The sequence below is a fragment of the Notothenia rossii genome, assembly GCF_949606895.1.
Source record: "Notothenia rossii genome assembly, chromosome: 7".
In the NCBI taxonomy this organism is placed as follows: domain Eukaryota; kingdom Metazoa; phylum Chordata; class Actinopteri; order Perciformes; family Nototheniidae; genus Notothenia; species Notothenia rossii.
Genome location: NC_136905.1, coordinates 60,305,424 through 60,322,007, shown reverse-complemented (window position 1 = coordinate 60,322,007; position 16,584 = coordinate 60,305,424). Strand labels below are relative to the sequence as shown.

General features: G+C 46.9%; 1 long non-coding RNA gene across 1 annotated transcript in view; it reads right to left on the bottom strand.

Moving 5' to 3' along the window:
- Window positions 1–9,922: 9,922 nt before the first annotated feature.
- The window catches only part of LOC307047237, a 28,758-nt gene continuing 22,096 nt past the window's right edge, over window positions 9,923–16,584 (bottom strand). Inside the window, exon 3 of the long non-coding RNA XR_013810376.1 lies at window positions 9,923–10,312. This is a non-coding gene — a long non-coding RNA (uncharacterized lncRNA). The remainder of the gene's footprint in view (window positions 10,313–16,584) is intronic.

Sequence of the window (16,584 nt, the reverse complement as noted above, 5' to 3'; positions counted from 1 at the left end):
CCGTGTGTAGGAGGCATATCTGGGACAGAGGAATTCCGCGAGCTCTGCAGTTTATAAACCAATAGGTTAAAAACAGCAGGCTTCTGCAGCGAATGAACCACCTCTGGAGTGTCCCCCTGTTGGAAGAGACCCAAGGGGATCATCACGTGACCAGCTGACGCCAACGCCGCGCAGCTGCGTCACGGAGAGGGCTGTGTGGGTTGTGACACGCCGGAGGAGAGCTGTCAGTTCCTCCACTCGCTGCCGCGAGAGCTGCGCTCTCATGCTGGCTGAGTTTAACTCCACTCCCAGATAAACGATTGTCTGAGAGGGAAGAGGACAGCTCTTCTTCCAATTTATTATGAAACCCAGGCTTTGACAGATGCAATACTAGATGTACCATCTGTAAAGCGACTTCCTCCCTGGAGCGAGCCAGCAAATAGCAGGTCGTCCAGAGAAAACCACACTCTAATCCCTCCTCTGTGTAGTGGCTCCAGCCTTCTCTACACAAAAATGCGAGGAGCCAGGAAATATCCGAATGGCAGACGATTGTCTGGTCTGATATTCCCTGAAATGAGAAAACGCAGGAATTTCCTGTGTTTTGGGATGATGGGTACGTGGAAGTATGCATCCTTCAGGTGGAAGTGAAGCAGTCGTCCTGGTGAAAAACATTCCAGCACCTGTTTGATCGTCTTTTTCGGGATTAGAAAAATAACGGGAGTGAAAACCCCTGATTTTCCTCCCTTTGAGGAACCCGGGAAATATCCTCTTTCAGCAGCTTGGATTGGAGCGCAAGACATAGCTTCTGGGAGGACAGGAATGTTTCCTGTATCCCATTGAACTGTGGGGGGGGGAAGAGGCGAACTGCAGGACATATCCTCTGCTGATCAGCCTGCTCATCCATCTGTCCATCAGACACACGCACTGCCACTGAGAAAAAGTCTGAGAGCGGGCGCACGTGCTCGAGATGTGTTTTTGGTCGTCATGGTGACGAGCCACGCCAGAGCCCCTGCTGCCGCTGCCCGTGAGGCAACCCAAGGTGTGCTTGGACCGAAAGGGCTGCGCGGGGGCCTCCACACTCTGCGTCTCACTCCGACTCTCCTCATGAGGCGCGTACACGCTCAGGGGATGGATGGAGGTGTGTGCAGTGCTGCCCACATAAGGCGTTATAACGGCGCTCATGGGTTTATTTTGACCGTGTGTAGGAGGCGTATCTCGGACAGAGGAATGCCGCGAGCTCTGCAGGTTATTAACCGAGGTTAAAACCGGCAGGCTTCTGCAGCGAGCCCTGCTGTCTACTTAAGCAACAGATTAGTGGCAGCCGGCTTAATTAGCGAGCTCTGCAGTTAATTCACCGATAGGTTAAAACCAGCAGGCTTTTGCAGCAAGCCCTGGCGCCGTGGCGCTGCGGGCGCTGCCGCTGGGGGCACTCAGTGTGGAATACTGCTCATTCCCCCGTTCTGGCTTCTCTGATGTGCTGTAATGGTCGTCATGGTGACGAGCCACGCCATTGCCCTCGCCGCCGCCGCCCGTAAGGCGAAAGGGCTGCGAGGAAGCCTCCACACGCTGCGTTTCACTCCGGCTGTCATCATGAGGCGTGTACACGCTCAGGGGATGAGTGGAGGTGTGTGCAGTGCTGTCCACATGAGGCGTTATAACGGCGCTCATTGGTTATGACCATGTGTAGGAGGCGTATCTCGGACAGATGAATGCCGCGAGCTCTGCAGGTTACTAACCGATAGGTTAAAACCAGCAGGCTTCTGCAGGGAGCCCTGCTGTCTACTTAATCAACAGAGTAGTGGCAGCCGGCTTAATTACCGGCTCTGCTTCCTCTGAGGCTCTCAAGTAGCAGACCAGGAGCGGGGGAGCCTCACTCCCCTTTGACTCGCCACCGGGAGACCCCGTCTCTGGGGTGGCGGGGGAGCGTTGACATGGGACGGAGCCCCTGCAGCCGCCGAAGGGCGAGTCTGACGCAGATGCGGCTGCTGTGGGCGTCTCTCCGCTTGCGGCCTCCTATGGCGGGCGTGGACGCCGCGGCTGCTGCGGGCGTTGGTGCCACTGTGGGCGCTCAGCAGGCTGGAGCCAGCTGTACATGCTGGCGAATGCCGTCCGCCTGTTCCGCGGCCGTCTTCATGGACTCCACCATGGCGTGGAACTGGGGTCCGAACAGCCCGTCCGGGCTGATTTGAGCGTCCAGTAGCACTTTTCTGGCCGTCTCCGTAACAGACGCCTGCTTCAGCCAGAGGTGGCGCTGGATCTGTGTCACCCACGCGGAAATCCTCGCCTGGGATACAGCGACGGACGCGCACAGAGTGAGCGCCGTGCTGGCCTCCTTGCTGATTTCCTCTGCCTCGGTGGTGGACCGCTCTACCAGTGTCACCACCGAGTTGGAGAGCAGCGGGATGTTATTCGCCGCCGCGCTGTGGTGACGGAGAGGGGGAAAGCATGTTCGGCCGCCAAGTTTGCACCCGTCCGGGGGAGAGGAGGGAGGGGAGAACCGAACGGTGAACCGTGGAGGGAGGCGGGGCAGGAGTTGTCGGACTCCTGCCCGGCACTCGGCTCCAGGGACACGAGGCCCCGTCCGCGGGCTCGTAAGCCTGGACGGGCCAATCGTCCTCCTCGGCCACAGCAGCAAGAGTGTCCGCTCTCCGCTTCCTGTCGCCCGAGGGGAGACGGGCGCAGTGTTTGCATGCTACCTGCTGGTTCAGAGCCGCGTACGCGTGCTCTGACCCCAGGCAGGATTCTCATACTGCTTTTATCTCTGCTGGTCATAACTCATTATGAACCCAGAGCCACATGAAGGACAATCTATCACACAATTGTTACTCATGTTTACTCTGCAATTGAAGTGTCTCTTGTGCTTCAGTAATGGTGTGCTGAAGAAAAGAGGGAGCAGGTTGTCAGGCCTCCTTCCTATTTACAGGACTGTCTCAGAAAATTAGAATATTGTGATAAAGTTCTTTATTTTCTGTAATGCAATTAAAAAAACAAAAATGTCATACATTCTGGATTCATTACAAATCAACTGAAATATTGCAAGCCTTTTATTATTTTAATATTGCTGATTATGGCATACAGCTTAAGAAAACTCAAAAATCCTATCTCAAAAAATTAGAATAGTTCCTCAGACCAAGTAAAAAAAAAAGATTTATAACAGCAAAACACAATCAAACATTTGAAAATGTCCATTAATGCACTCAGTACTTGGTTGGGAATCATTTTGCACGGATTACTGCATCAATGCGGCGTGGCATGGAGGCAATCAGCCTGTGGCATTGCTGAGGTGTTATGGATGCCCAGGATGCTTCAATAGCGGCCTTTAGCTCATTAGCATTGTTGGGTCTGGTGTCTTTCAGCTTCTTCTTCACAATACCCCACATATTCTCTATGGGGTTCAGGTCAGGGGAATTTGCAGGCCAATCGAGGACAGTAATGCCATGGTCAGTACACCAGTTACTGGTGGTTTTGGCACTGTGGGCAGGTGCCAGATCATGCTGGAAAATGAATTCCTCATCTCCATAGAGCTTTTCAGCAGACGGAAGCATGTAGTGCTCTAAAATCTCTTGGTACACAGCTGCATTTACTCTGGGCTTGATGAAACACAGTGGACCGACACCAGCAGCTGACATGGCTCCCCAAACCATCGCTGACTGTGGGAACTTCACACTGGATTTCAAGCAACTTGGATTTTGCTCCTCTCCAGCCTTTCTCCAGACTCTGGCGCCTTGACTTCCAAATGAAATACAAAACTTGCTTTCGTCTGAAAAGAGGACTTTGGACCACTGTGCAACTGTCCAGTGCTTCTTTTCCTTAGCCCAAGTCAGACGCCTCTTCCGTTGTCTTGAGTTCAGAAGTGGCTTGACCATGGGAATACGGCTATTGTAGCCCATTTCCCGGACACGTCTGTGAACAGTGACTTTTGATACCTGGACTCCAGCTTCAGTCCACTGTCTTTGAAGCTCCCCCAAATTCTGGAAGCGACTCTTCTTCACAATGCTGTTAAGGCTGCGGTCATCTCTCTTGGTTGTGCAGCGTTTCCTGCCACATTTCCCCCTTCCAACAGACTTTTTGTGGATGTGCTTTGAAACTGCACTCTGTGAACAGCTTGCTCTTTGAGAAATTTCTTTTTGTGTCTTACCCTCCTGATGGAGGGTGTCAATGACGGTCCTCTGGACAGCAGTCAGATCAGCAGTCTTCCCCATACTTGTGATTTAGTTTACTGAACCAAGCTGAGTGTTTTTCAAGGCTCAGGAAACCCTTGCAGGTGTTTCGAGTTAATTAGACGATTCAAGTGATTCGTTGAACACCCTACTAGTATACTTTTTCATGATATTCTAATATTTAGAGATAGGATATTTGAGTTTTCTGAAGCTGTATGCCATAATCAGCAATATTAAAATAATAAAAGGCTTGCAATATTTCAGTTGATTTGTAATGAATCCAGAATGTATGACTTTTTTTTTTTTTTTTTTTTTTAAAATTGCATTACAGAAAATAAAGAACTTTATCACAATATTCTAATTTTCTGAGACAGTCCTGTATACCGGAAGGGAGGCCGAGGGTGGGGCCCACCTTGCGGGTGGGCATGGACTAGAAGTGTTTCAGTGCTACGCGGGTGCGCAGGGGATTACCCAATAGCGATAGCCTTAGAGGGCTTCGCCAATACTCATAGAAGCTGGAGTTACAGTGGGTAACTTCAGTTCTTTCAGGAAGACTGGGTCTATATACATTCACTCCGCAGCTGCATATAATCAGCTCATCACAGGCGTTCTCTTTAACCTATTACATTTCCCCTCATTCTCCAGCAGCCAATCAACGTGCTGCAGCCAAACTATAAAATGGTTCTCCTCTCTCATGCAGTCAGCTGTGATTTCAGGTGTTCATGCACCTTATCATATGGCATGTGTCAATAAATGTTCAAACAAAATGAAGTCTCTCCTGATTGAAACATCATGTGTTGAAATAAACAACTGCAGTTAAAAATAAAAAGTGAAATGCCTAATATTTTTGTTGTGGAATCAATTAATGTCTTAAGGCAAAAACATGAAAAAGCTAAGAAAAAAAAACTATTGAATACAATATATTTGGAGCAACTTAATTTATAAATGGTTGTCAACTTAAAAATGTGTTCACAATGATGATAATTAAGTACATACAACTTAAAATTCCTTTTAAGTCATGCCCAACAACAATAGCCTTAGAGGGCGAAGCCATATACGAAATAGAACTTGGGCTGAGCTTCATTTAAATCTTGAGAAAAGAGATAAACACAAATTTAAATTTTCCCACAAATAATAAATAAACACATTAGCCATATTACCATGGGAAATGGGGACACAGCAAATAAATGCTGCCATCACAACGAAGTTAGAGGCCTTTGCATATTTAAAACCAGTGCCAAATATGTAAAATCTGTAAAGGTTTTGTAAAACTACAGAAACAAACTCTCAATCGCCACCAATCTGCAGATCACACACATCAATTTTACAAAAGATGTAACAAAGATGTTTACACTGCCGACAGTCATTATTTCAAACAGTATGAACACATTTAACGCAGAATGCTTGCTCATTCATTTGTTTCCCTCGACCACGATGGTTGCCATCGTATGGTCAGATCCTGGGGTGTATCCGTGCTGAACGTTGCTAAGATATTATTGATTGGGGTGTGGCCAAAAGTGCGATATGCTTCAAAATGTAACTGACAGAGAGCAGTGCTTTTGTCCTGTGTTAAAAACACAGGACAAAATCCACTGTGCCCGTGGATTTTATTTTATTTCAAGATTTTTAATTACGTCGCTAAACTCCTTGAAAAGGTCCTCTTCCTTTTCTCCAAGGTACACGACAAGGCAGCGGATGGCTATAGTTCTCTGCATACTTCAATTGTATTGTGCTATTTTTGAAAAAGGAAAACATTACCTAAATTAATATATTCTGAATGGGTGACTGGCAACAACTTGCATTTCAATGACAACTCTAAATAACAATCCTACCTCAAGAAGCATGTCCTTGATCTGCTTCACCGAGATTCATTTTTAATAAAAAGCGATATCACAATAGTAACCCAAGTATTTTTACTCTCACAGTAGCCTCTACTACTTTGTATCCTTTCACATAACTATTCACAGTTCAAAGGCTGCTAATTTTGGTCAAACAGCAATTTGCCTATACAGTGCAACTACAACTACTCTGCTGTATTTGAATGATAAAAGATGACACCAACATTATTACGTCAACACAACTCATAAATTAATGTTTGCAACTTAAAATGTTTATCTAAATCAATTAACTCACATTTTTATCTTGCAACCATGCATTTAATTAAGTGGAGGTGAAAGGTCGCCTGAATTTGTTTTTAGAGTGTACAGCTGAAAGAACTGCTGCCCTGCTATAGAAGTGTTGCTCAACAGTTGACAGTTTTTTGTCGTTAAATACTACTAATGCAACACTTTAGATGCAACAGAACTGGAACTGTGGGGAAGGAAGGGGGGTGGGGGGGGGACTGTAATTAGTAAAACAAAAACGTTTGATTGGTTGATGCTTCACCAGCTCTTCTTCGATTTCAAGCGGGTATTTGTGGCGCCTTGTCAACAAGCTTTGTCGCTTGTTGAGTGAACACAGAATACATTTTGTTGATTTGTGAACCCAGAAATTCTCAACAAAATCGGAAAAGCCTGTTTATGTGACAGCCTTTGTACTGGCAGCCTACCTCCTTCTCTTGACTCTGATACAAAGGCCAATTTATAACACTAAATAGTTATTCAAGTTAATTTTGATTAATCTTTTTAAATTCAAATAAATGACATGTCATTATCGAGCTTAAGCTTTTAAGTAAGAATGCAAATGCTCTAGTATAAAGACAGTCAAGTCACTTAACGGCATCTCGCTAAGTCATTTAAAATGGATCTGTCTTGTGCTTGGCACAGTAAATACCTCATGAATTGCTAATTTAATTTGGATTTAACGCGATAACATTGGGATTTAAATTCAAAGAGCAACATTGGGTGACTGAGCATCTGTGCTGAAAGCTGAGGTTATGGAGTCTGCGGCTGTGTCTCTGTATCCGTGGTTTACTTCATTAACGTCAGTGTTTTTGCTCAGGGAAACGTGATTGATAGTGTGACAGCACAGCATCTCTTTTCATCTGACATGAGACGGACAGACGGGCTACTGTCTCCACACAGGCCGGCAGCTTGATGCCCACCGCCAACATCCATTAGGATCGGATTAACATCAGTCTTTTCCCCACTTGGCCACGGAAAATAGGGCAAAACTGGCCTCAGAGCATCCTCCGGGGCCTCCATGATTCCTAGCTTTTCTCATTTTGCCACATCCCTTCATTCTCTGTCTGAAATAAACACCTTTCTTTTTACCCAGTTAGATGTGAAAATATCACAGGTACAGGTTGTAAAGGTAGCCATGCAAACGCTGTGTTGGGCACAATGAAATATAAGATGAAACACTGACATGAAAACACATTGCAAATAGAGTGGGCAAAAGGACAAAAATGATAAAGATGTAGCAGATAAGAACGATCACGAAAGCCTTTCACGCCCATGAATCATGCCCAGCAGAGGCTGACCCTGCCAATTCAAATGATTCCTCAATTCTTTAAAAAGGGTAAAGTATGGACAGTCTCCAGGGCCATAATAAGCGCAATCCCTTTGAAAGGTTTCAAAGCAGGCTGCAGGTTTGAAACAAAGCAACACAACAACAATCAGTGTTGACACTCAAAAGAGGGAACTTCAAAGAAGCTCATTTTCTCTTGCCCAGCTGCACTGTGGCTCGCTGCCACAGGCCAATCATTATAATGAGTTTTTAAAAAAGCACTTTCAGCTCAACAGAATAACACTGCTAGCTACTGTAGACTAAAATACTGTCTCAAAGACTGATGAGACGTTATCAAGAACGGGTGATTTAATGGGAGTTTGTGTTGTCCCTGTCTGAGTAGCAATTCTAATAGATCTAAATGGATTTGTAAATAATATACAATGTTACATTGTATCATATTGATATATATATTACAATATGAGACACAGTATCACAGTGGCACAAATACTTACTTTACCAGCAGCCACAACTTTTTAAACTGTGCAATTCTTCCTTAACATATTAATACTAATATGATATCAAAACGAATAAACTCTAAATATTTTTAATTCACATGTACTGTTGAACAATGTGCACATTTTTACTGTGACTTTACCCAATTGCCTGTGTAAATGAGATACTGTATATATAATCTACAATAAGTGTACAACGGCCCACACAGGAGCTGCCTCGAACATTTAATCAGGAGACTGCAGAGATACTACCCTCAAATCTGCCAGAACTCCAAAAACTTTGGACAAGATCAATACAAATGACCTGAGGTGTTAGTACAGATTAACAAGGGGCCAGCACCATGAATGTCCTAAACAGAGGAGAATCAATAGCTGATCCTTTGGAGACTGCCAGAATGTATTACACGACCATCAGAGGCAGATTTTGATGGCAAAAACATTGTATTCTTTCCTGACAATCTGAATAGTTAAAACTAAGTGACGCATCTAACCTTGAAAAAAGCCTTCATGTTGGGGATGCTATGACAGTGTGCCTCTGCTCTTTTTAGATCTTTAATTTATCACTTCAAATTTGATTAGGGGTGTGTTACCCTACTTGACCCTCAATACTAAACAGTGTTTATTAAATAAACTGAGTTTTCTGTTTCTACATGAATTAACAAACAAGTTGCTTTTCGTGACGTTGAGTAGCCTAGAATTATTAAGGAGAGGATCATGATGAGACATGACAGACTCTAGAATGGAACTAATACCATGAAAATCTAGGCTAAACCTGACGTTAGCATTTATATATAAATGTAAACTAGTGTAGGCTAAAGCTAACGTAAGAATTAAGAGAAAATGTTAGCTAGTAGGCTAAAGCTAACGTCCGCATTGAGAGAATTTCCAACAGCGCTCCAAATGTACAGACAGTCCAGTTTGTGCCAGAGTGAGCACATTGTCTAGAGTGACTATTTAAAAACACATCCGAAGATTATTTAAAAAAGGAATTTAATGTCATAGTTGCAATGATGTCTTTTGATATGCTGTTGTCGAAGTACTGAACTGTGCATTTACAGCTTATTATTGTCCAGTCCAGACCTACTGGCTGTGTTGGTGTAGGGATGTCATGCCCCACATGTGCCCATCCAACACAGTCTCACGGCATTTCGTGTTATAGTCACAAAATTAATCTATTGATTCGTGTTCACCAACACGATTTTGCCATTTTTTTCGTGTCTCAGTACGATTTTAAAAGCAATGTAAATAACAAATTAGAAGGGAAAAACAGATACACAAAAATACAAATGTCAGTTTTCTGACACAGAACGATTTTAGAAGCAATGTATTTCTATTGGTAGTATGTTTCGTGACTGCACCAAATAACAAATTAGAAGGAAAAAAAGTTGACAAAAAATACAGATTTCAGTATTCTGAGGCTCTGAGCCCCGTTTCTTTCCCTCGCGGACGGCAAAAAAACTCCAATATTATACAATTTAAAATAAAAGGGATAGGGTTAGGCTTGGGGTAAGATATTGAGTAAGAAAATGTTTTTATGAACCCCACAGCTTCCGGTCTTCCAAGACCCGACCGGACATAAAGACGTGGTGCAGGCACAAAATATACTACCAATAGAAATAAATTGCTTTTAAAATCGTTCTGTGTGACGCGTAAAAAAAAGGGTAAAATCATGTTGGTGAACACGAATCAATAGATTTCGTGACTATAACACGAAATGCTGTGAGACTGGGTTGGCCCATCATGCTTTATTAGCTGTGAACCCTTGGAACACCTGCCTCTTCTCTTTCGCTGTGATTACATCATTTGTTTGTACTGGTGTTTTCAGGTCACCCTCACATGCAGATACGTCTTTAAATGCTTATCTAGTGCTAGTGTGACGTGTGGTGTAGGTAAGGGTTTGTATTGCCAACAACGCCACCTAAGGGAGTTTCACCCGTAGGAACTAACTATTAATTATAAAAGATTTAACCCACAAGGAACACAGGTTCGTTTTACATAACGGGCCAGAGACAGTTTCAGTTAAAACAATTACTTTATAAAAATCAATTAACTATTCTAAAAACACCAGATACACACAATACAATCAGCTAAAAGTTCATACTGGGGCATAGGAGGTACAAGACAGGGCTGGGGCTTACCAGGCAGCAATAAATAAAAAGGGGGAAGGGTCCAACTCAAGACCACCCGTGACACCTCAAACCAAACAATAGGACTCGGGAAGAACACCACCACCAGGGACTGGGGTTGCCGCCTCAGGCCCACAGCACCTGTCTGACAAGAGAAGACGGTTAAAACCTCCACACAGTATTACACTTAAATAAACAACTAAATAAATAACCAAACAAATACAACCAAATAAATTAACTTATCCAAATACAGTCTGTACGCAATGGTCAATGTTAAACAAGGAAAACACTAATATATAAACTAAATTAACAAAACGACAAAACCAAAATAACAGTTTCTCAAATTAAACAGTGAGTTGTATCCGAAAGAATTGGTCGGCGAGTTCCCGGGGAGCCCGGACCCCTTCAGAGTCCAGAAGGGGGTGGGAGGGGGCACGTCACCAGCCACGGAGCACGCAAAGCAACGGCAAGTTTATCCCAGCAGTGAGTCACTGCAAAGAGCCAAAACAGCAGGACCAGTTGTCCGAAGGTGGGCCTAACAATCAATAGCACCCAATCTATTCAGCCACAGCACCCGAGCCGTCAGGGGAGAGAGGCGCACAGGCCATGGCAAAATCCCGCTGCAGCAATAAATATAATAAGATAAGCCAGGAGCCAAGTTTCAGGTGATAAAGGGAGGCAGACCACGGCAACTCACCAGGTGACAACACTGCGCCCAGGGGAATCTTCAGCGGAGAAATTTCTCCGCCACCACACCAGCAGTTAGATGCGCTGTCCGGATGCAAGTGTTGCGAAATGGCTGCCACGCCAAACAATTAATTTAGGCCACGCCATGCTCCAGCCACGAGCGAAGGAGTTTGACAGGTGAGTCACGAGCTACGCCACACCCCTGTATTTATACTACCGGCGCCACCCAGTAGTGACAAATGCGCGGAGGCGCATGGCACAGTGCCGTGCAGCGGTACGGAGGGAGAAGACCTCCTGTCACATCCACCCCCAGCTTTTGTATCATCGACCCGATGATGGATTTCGAAAAAGGGGGGAATCAACACCAAGGCCTGAAAACTACAGACTGGGCATTGGACATAGGGCTTGCATGTGCACTGGCTGAATCGTCCTGATGACCAGAAGGACGAGGAAGATGGTGGACATTATAATGGTGGCCAGCAGTAGAGCGGACAGTTCTACGCAAAGCCTGCTGGCTAGTACTCGGCTGGTTGGTCGTGGATGTAGAAGGGACTGAGGGTGAGGAGAATCCATGCAGTGAGGCTTCCGGCACTGGTCGGGACTGGTACAAGGTTTCATCAGAGGGACCCGACGAACAAGAGGCCCTTGGAGCCACTGGAAGTTGTGGAATGTGGTTATCAGGGACCAAGAGCCAAAGGTCACTGTCGCTAGAGTCAAGGTCTAATGCAGGCATGGCAGGTGGAGATGGCATGCTGGATGGAGGAGCGGCATTCTCAGGCTAGAGAACGGCCTTCATCATATCCCGATGTACATTCTGTACCCTCTGTGGGTCGTTGACAGGGGCAACAGTATAAACTGTTCCTTCACCAGAGGAGGCCCGTACAACATGAGAGCTCCAGAGATCCTGTATTTTATGTCGACCTCTAACACCATGGTTCTTTAGGTACACCATTTGGCCCACTGGGAAAGGTGCACTCCGGAATCTCTGATCGGGCCGATCTTTCCAGCGGCCAGCAGCCGCTAGCAGCCGTTCACGAGCACCCTCAAAAGCAACCCTGAGTCTGGCCTGGTGTTCAACCACCCAGTCCTGTACCTAACCAGGTACTGGATCCTCGATTCGACCCAAAAGGAAATCTACAGGAAGATGGGGTTCCTGTCCAAACATCAGCTCACCAGTGCACTGATGAGGAGTAGTGTTATAAAAAAACACCGGCAAACAGGAGGCCCAGTCCTGTTTCCGTGATACTGGCAGGGTGCGAAGGAGATTATGCAGAGTTCGGTTGAACCGTTCGCATTGCCCATTACCCGCAGGATGGTATGGGGTCGTACGGGATTTTGTGATGCCGTACAAAGAGCAAAGCTGTTGGATCAGGGAACTCTCAAAGCTCCTGCCTTGGTCTGAGTGAAGACTGCTCGGAACACCAAACTTGTAGAACCACTCGCAGATCAATACTTGGGCCACGGTGGAGGCCCGTTGATCCCGAGTAGGAACAGCTACAGTGAATTTGCTGAACACATCAGTCATGACTAGTACATTCTCAAGCCCATTTCCGGAAGGCTCCAACAGAGTGAAATCGATGGCCAAGATCTCATTGGGCCGTGAAGCTAGCAAATGGCCCATAAAACTATGGGGCACCTGGCCTGAGTCCTTGGCCACTTGGCATCGTTCACACTCTTGGACCCAGCTCTTTATATCAGAGGACATACCCGACCAATAGCAGCGCTGTCGGACCAACTCTGTGGTCCGTTCAATGCCTTGGTGGCCATGCTGTTGATGCAGCTGGGTTAAGATCTCGGTTTTGAGAACTGCAGGCAAAATGAGTTGGAGAGACCCATCCCCCCCATCAGAGTGGAACACCCATCGAAATAGTATGCCATCTTTCTCCGCTAGGCGGTCCCATTGGCGTAAAATTGCCATGACTGGCCGCTGAAGTTGCCGCTTCTCGGCCGAGGTAGGTGGGGTTTTACGTCGCCAAAACACCAACACCTCCTTTAGGAGGGAATCATTTTCCTGCAATGAATGGAGATCTGGCACAGAGTGGGATGGAAGGACTGAGATCAAGGACTGAGACACAGGCATCACAGAACCTGAAGGTGAGTTGTGGTAAAGGCCATCAGGGACGGGAGTACCAGGCACATACTGGCGTGAAAGTGCGTCAGCATTTCTGTTGCTTCGACCGGAGTGGTACTTGATATCAAAATCAAAAGAGGCAAGCTGGGCCGCCCACCGTTGCTCAGTGGCCCCAGGTTTTGCCGACTGGAGGTAGCTCAATGGATTGTTGTCGGTATAAACGATGCACTTATGCCCCAATAAGTACTCTCGGAACTTTTCCGTCATGGCCCACTTGAGCCCAAGGAATTCCAGTTTCATGGAGCTATAGTTGGACATGTTGCGCTCCGTGGGCCGAAGGCCTCTGCTAGCATAGGCCACTGGTCTCACAGCACCGTCCGTGTCCTGGGAGAGGACAGCCCCAAGGCCACTATGACTAGCGTCAATCTCCAAAATGAAGGGGCGTGAGAAGTCCGCATAAGTCAACACTGGGGCTAAGACCAACCTTGACTTCAGGGCCTCAAAGCCTTCCTCACACTGAGGAGTCCATTCGGCAGCCAAAAGCTGACCTGATTTTGTCTTTGCCTTGGTGCCTGCCAGTTTAGCCACTAACTGGTGCAGAGGTCCTGCCAGCTTCGCAAAGCCCTCTACAAAGCGGCGGTAATAGCTGGCGAAACCCAAAAGGAACGCAGCTCGGAAACATGACGGGGACGCTTCCAATTAGCGACAGCCTCAACTTTCTGAGGGTCTGTTGCAACACCCTGGCTCGAGATGACATGCCCCAAGTTTTTAACCTCATGTTGAAGGAAAGCACATTTGTCAAGCTTTACTTTAAGGCCCTCTCTTTCAAGTCGACCAAGCACCAATTCCAACCGTTGCAGATGTTGCTCAACAGAGGATGAAAAGACGATGATGTCATCAAGGTAGAGCAACAACGACTGTCCCTGTTGGTCGCCAAACATCCTCTGCATCAGCCGTTGGAAGGTACTTGGGGCGTTGCACAAGCCAAAAGGCATCCGATTGACCTCAAAGAGGCCAAAGGGTGTACAGAAGGCAGTTTTGGCCCGGTCGGGTTCCGACATCGGAACCTGATTGTAGCCACTGGCAAGGTCAAGGGTGGAGAACCAGCGGGCCCCAGAAAGTGCATCCAGGCTCTCCTCAATGCGGGGCAAGGGGAAAGCATCTTTCCTGGTCTTGCTGTTGAGGAGGCGGTAGACGACACACAAGCGCAGGCTCCCATCCTTTTTCCTCACCAGCACTATTGGTGATGCGTATAGACTGCTGCTCTCCCTGATGACCTGGGACTCCAAGAGCTGGTTGATATGGGCCTTCACGGCTTCATACTCTGATGGAGGGATGCGTCGGTACCTCTGCCTTACAGGCACATCATCAAGAAAAGGAATGTCATAGGAAATGAGTGTAGTGCAGCCAAAGTCTCCATCATGGGTCGAGAAGACAGACTGGTACTGTTGCAACAGGGACTTTAACCTTTTCTGCTCGTGCTCAGGCAACGCAGAAAGATCCAATGACTAACTTATCATGCAGAGAGGGGACAGCGGTCTGGGAGTAGACAGTTGCAAAGGTTGACCCCACTTCAGTAACACCGGCAGGGAGACTTACAACCTGAGCGACACTCAGCGTGCCAAGACCAGTCCGTGGGTAAAGGAGAACCTCAGTGGTTCCGACATTGACCACTGGGACATATGCAGTAGTGCTGCACGATTAATTGAAAAAAGATTGTGATCTCGATTCAGACACCTATGCGATCTCATTTCAAAATTACGGCGATCCTATGATGTCATGCTGATTTTTTTTTTTTTTAAATTTTTTATTTTGCTTCTGAATAATACCAACTTGCAATGTCAATCATACTTAAACAATGTAAAGCAAATATACTTTATACATTTAACATTAAAGTACCATGATCGCATGCAAATGGTAGTGTTCTGTCTGTCTCTCCTCCTCTCATGCAGTGTTTACTCTGCAGCCACTAGTGTTGCCAGTTTTTGCGGAAGGACTAAGCAACCAGGTCTATGAAAACAAGCGCAAAAGAACATGAGCACTTTAAACCTATATATGTCGGGTCGGCTATTTGAAAATAACCTATCTACAAGCTCACAACCGCAACAACCATTATTACTTACTACCAAGCAACTTTACAGAAAGGTAAGCCCAATGTGGCTTATAATAAGTATACCTGGCAACACTCACTGACTGCAGCACGTGAGGGCAGAAGCCGGCATTATGTTTACAGAAGCGTTAGCATTAGCACTGATTAGCAAAGAGTGATGAGAGCGACTAGTAGTACAAGAAAAACAGAAATGAGTGACACAGAAATGAGTGACGAGGAGGTCGAGGACAATGACAACAACACCGATGAAAATCCCGGTGGCGACTCTGGCGAAAGTGAGAGGGAAGTTGTGCTTGTGCGGAAAAAAGAACCACATTCATCCAGTGTGTGGAACATTTTTGGATTTGATCCTGATGATGACTTACAAAAAGTCGTCCACTGTAAGCATTGTTCTCGCCTCGTCACAACAACGTCAGGTAACACCACAAGCCTGAGGTTACCTACTGTAACCCCAGCTTCTATGAGTAAATGGCGCAGCCCTCTAAGGCTATCGCTATTGGGTAATCCCCCCGCAAGGTGGGCCCCACCCTTGGGCCTCCTTCCGGTATAAATAGGAAGGGGGCCCGGCAATCTGCTCCCATACAACATAACTTTTCTTCAGCTATTCGTAGAGCCAGTGGGGCCCCGCACTTAGAGGGCTGCGCCATTTACTCATAGAAGCTGGGGTTACAGTAGGTAACCTCAGTTCTATTTCGTATATGGCTTCGCCCTCTAAGGCTATCGCTATTGGGTTAAGGGCGAACCATGATGTAGTCTGCGCCCCACTGGGTCCGCCCGGCACTAGAAGCACAGACATACCTGCTCAATAACACCCCCCTGCCTGATGTGCCATGCGTAATGGCTCATCACCGTACCTGGAACATAGCAAAACATGCCTATCTTCCCGACGGGGTGAAGGCTGGGAACAATACATACCGGCCGCTGTGAGAAAGTAGAGACGAAAGTCCCACCTCGTCCTGCGATCGTAGTGGGGGAACAGCAGCTCTCTGCGTGCAGACAGGCAGGAGAGCGCACAGCTGGATCCCTGACGTCACTCACTCTGACCAGGCACTCCGTACAAAGTGTGTTAGAGGAAAAAGGAACATCCCTCCTATAAGAGGGGAAATGGGCCGCTCTGCGCGTGCCAAAAGGCAGGAGAGAGGCGCACAGCTGGCTCCCTGACGTCACTCACCCCGACAGGACACCCAGTACAGGGTGTGTCAGAGAGGAATGGGAGACATCCCTCAAATAAAAATGAATAAATGAACAGGGGGAAGACCAAGATGCAGCCGTGCAAATATCTTCCACTGACATTCCTCCGTGCAAAGCCGTGGAGGAGGAAATTCCTCTGGTGGAGTGCGCCTTGATGTTCTCCGGGGGCTCCACCCCAGAGGAGACATATGCCTGTGACACAGCCTCACACAGCCAGTGTGACAGCCGTTGTGCAGACAGAGGTTGCCCGATCGAGCTCTCTCTATAGTGCACGAACAGGCGCTGAGAACGGCGCAAGGCCGCCGTGCGCGCCACATAGCAGGACAGCGCGCGCACCAGACAGAGGAGATTTAGAAAA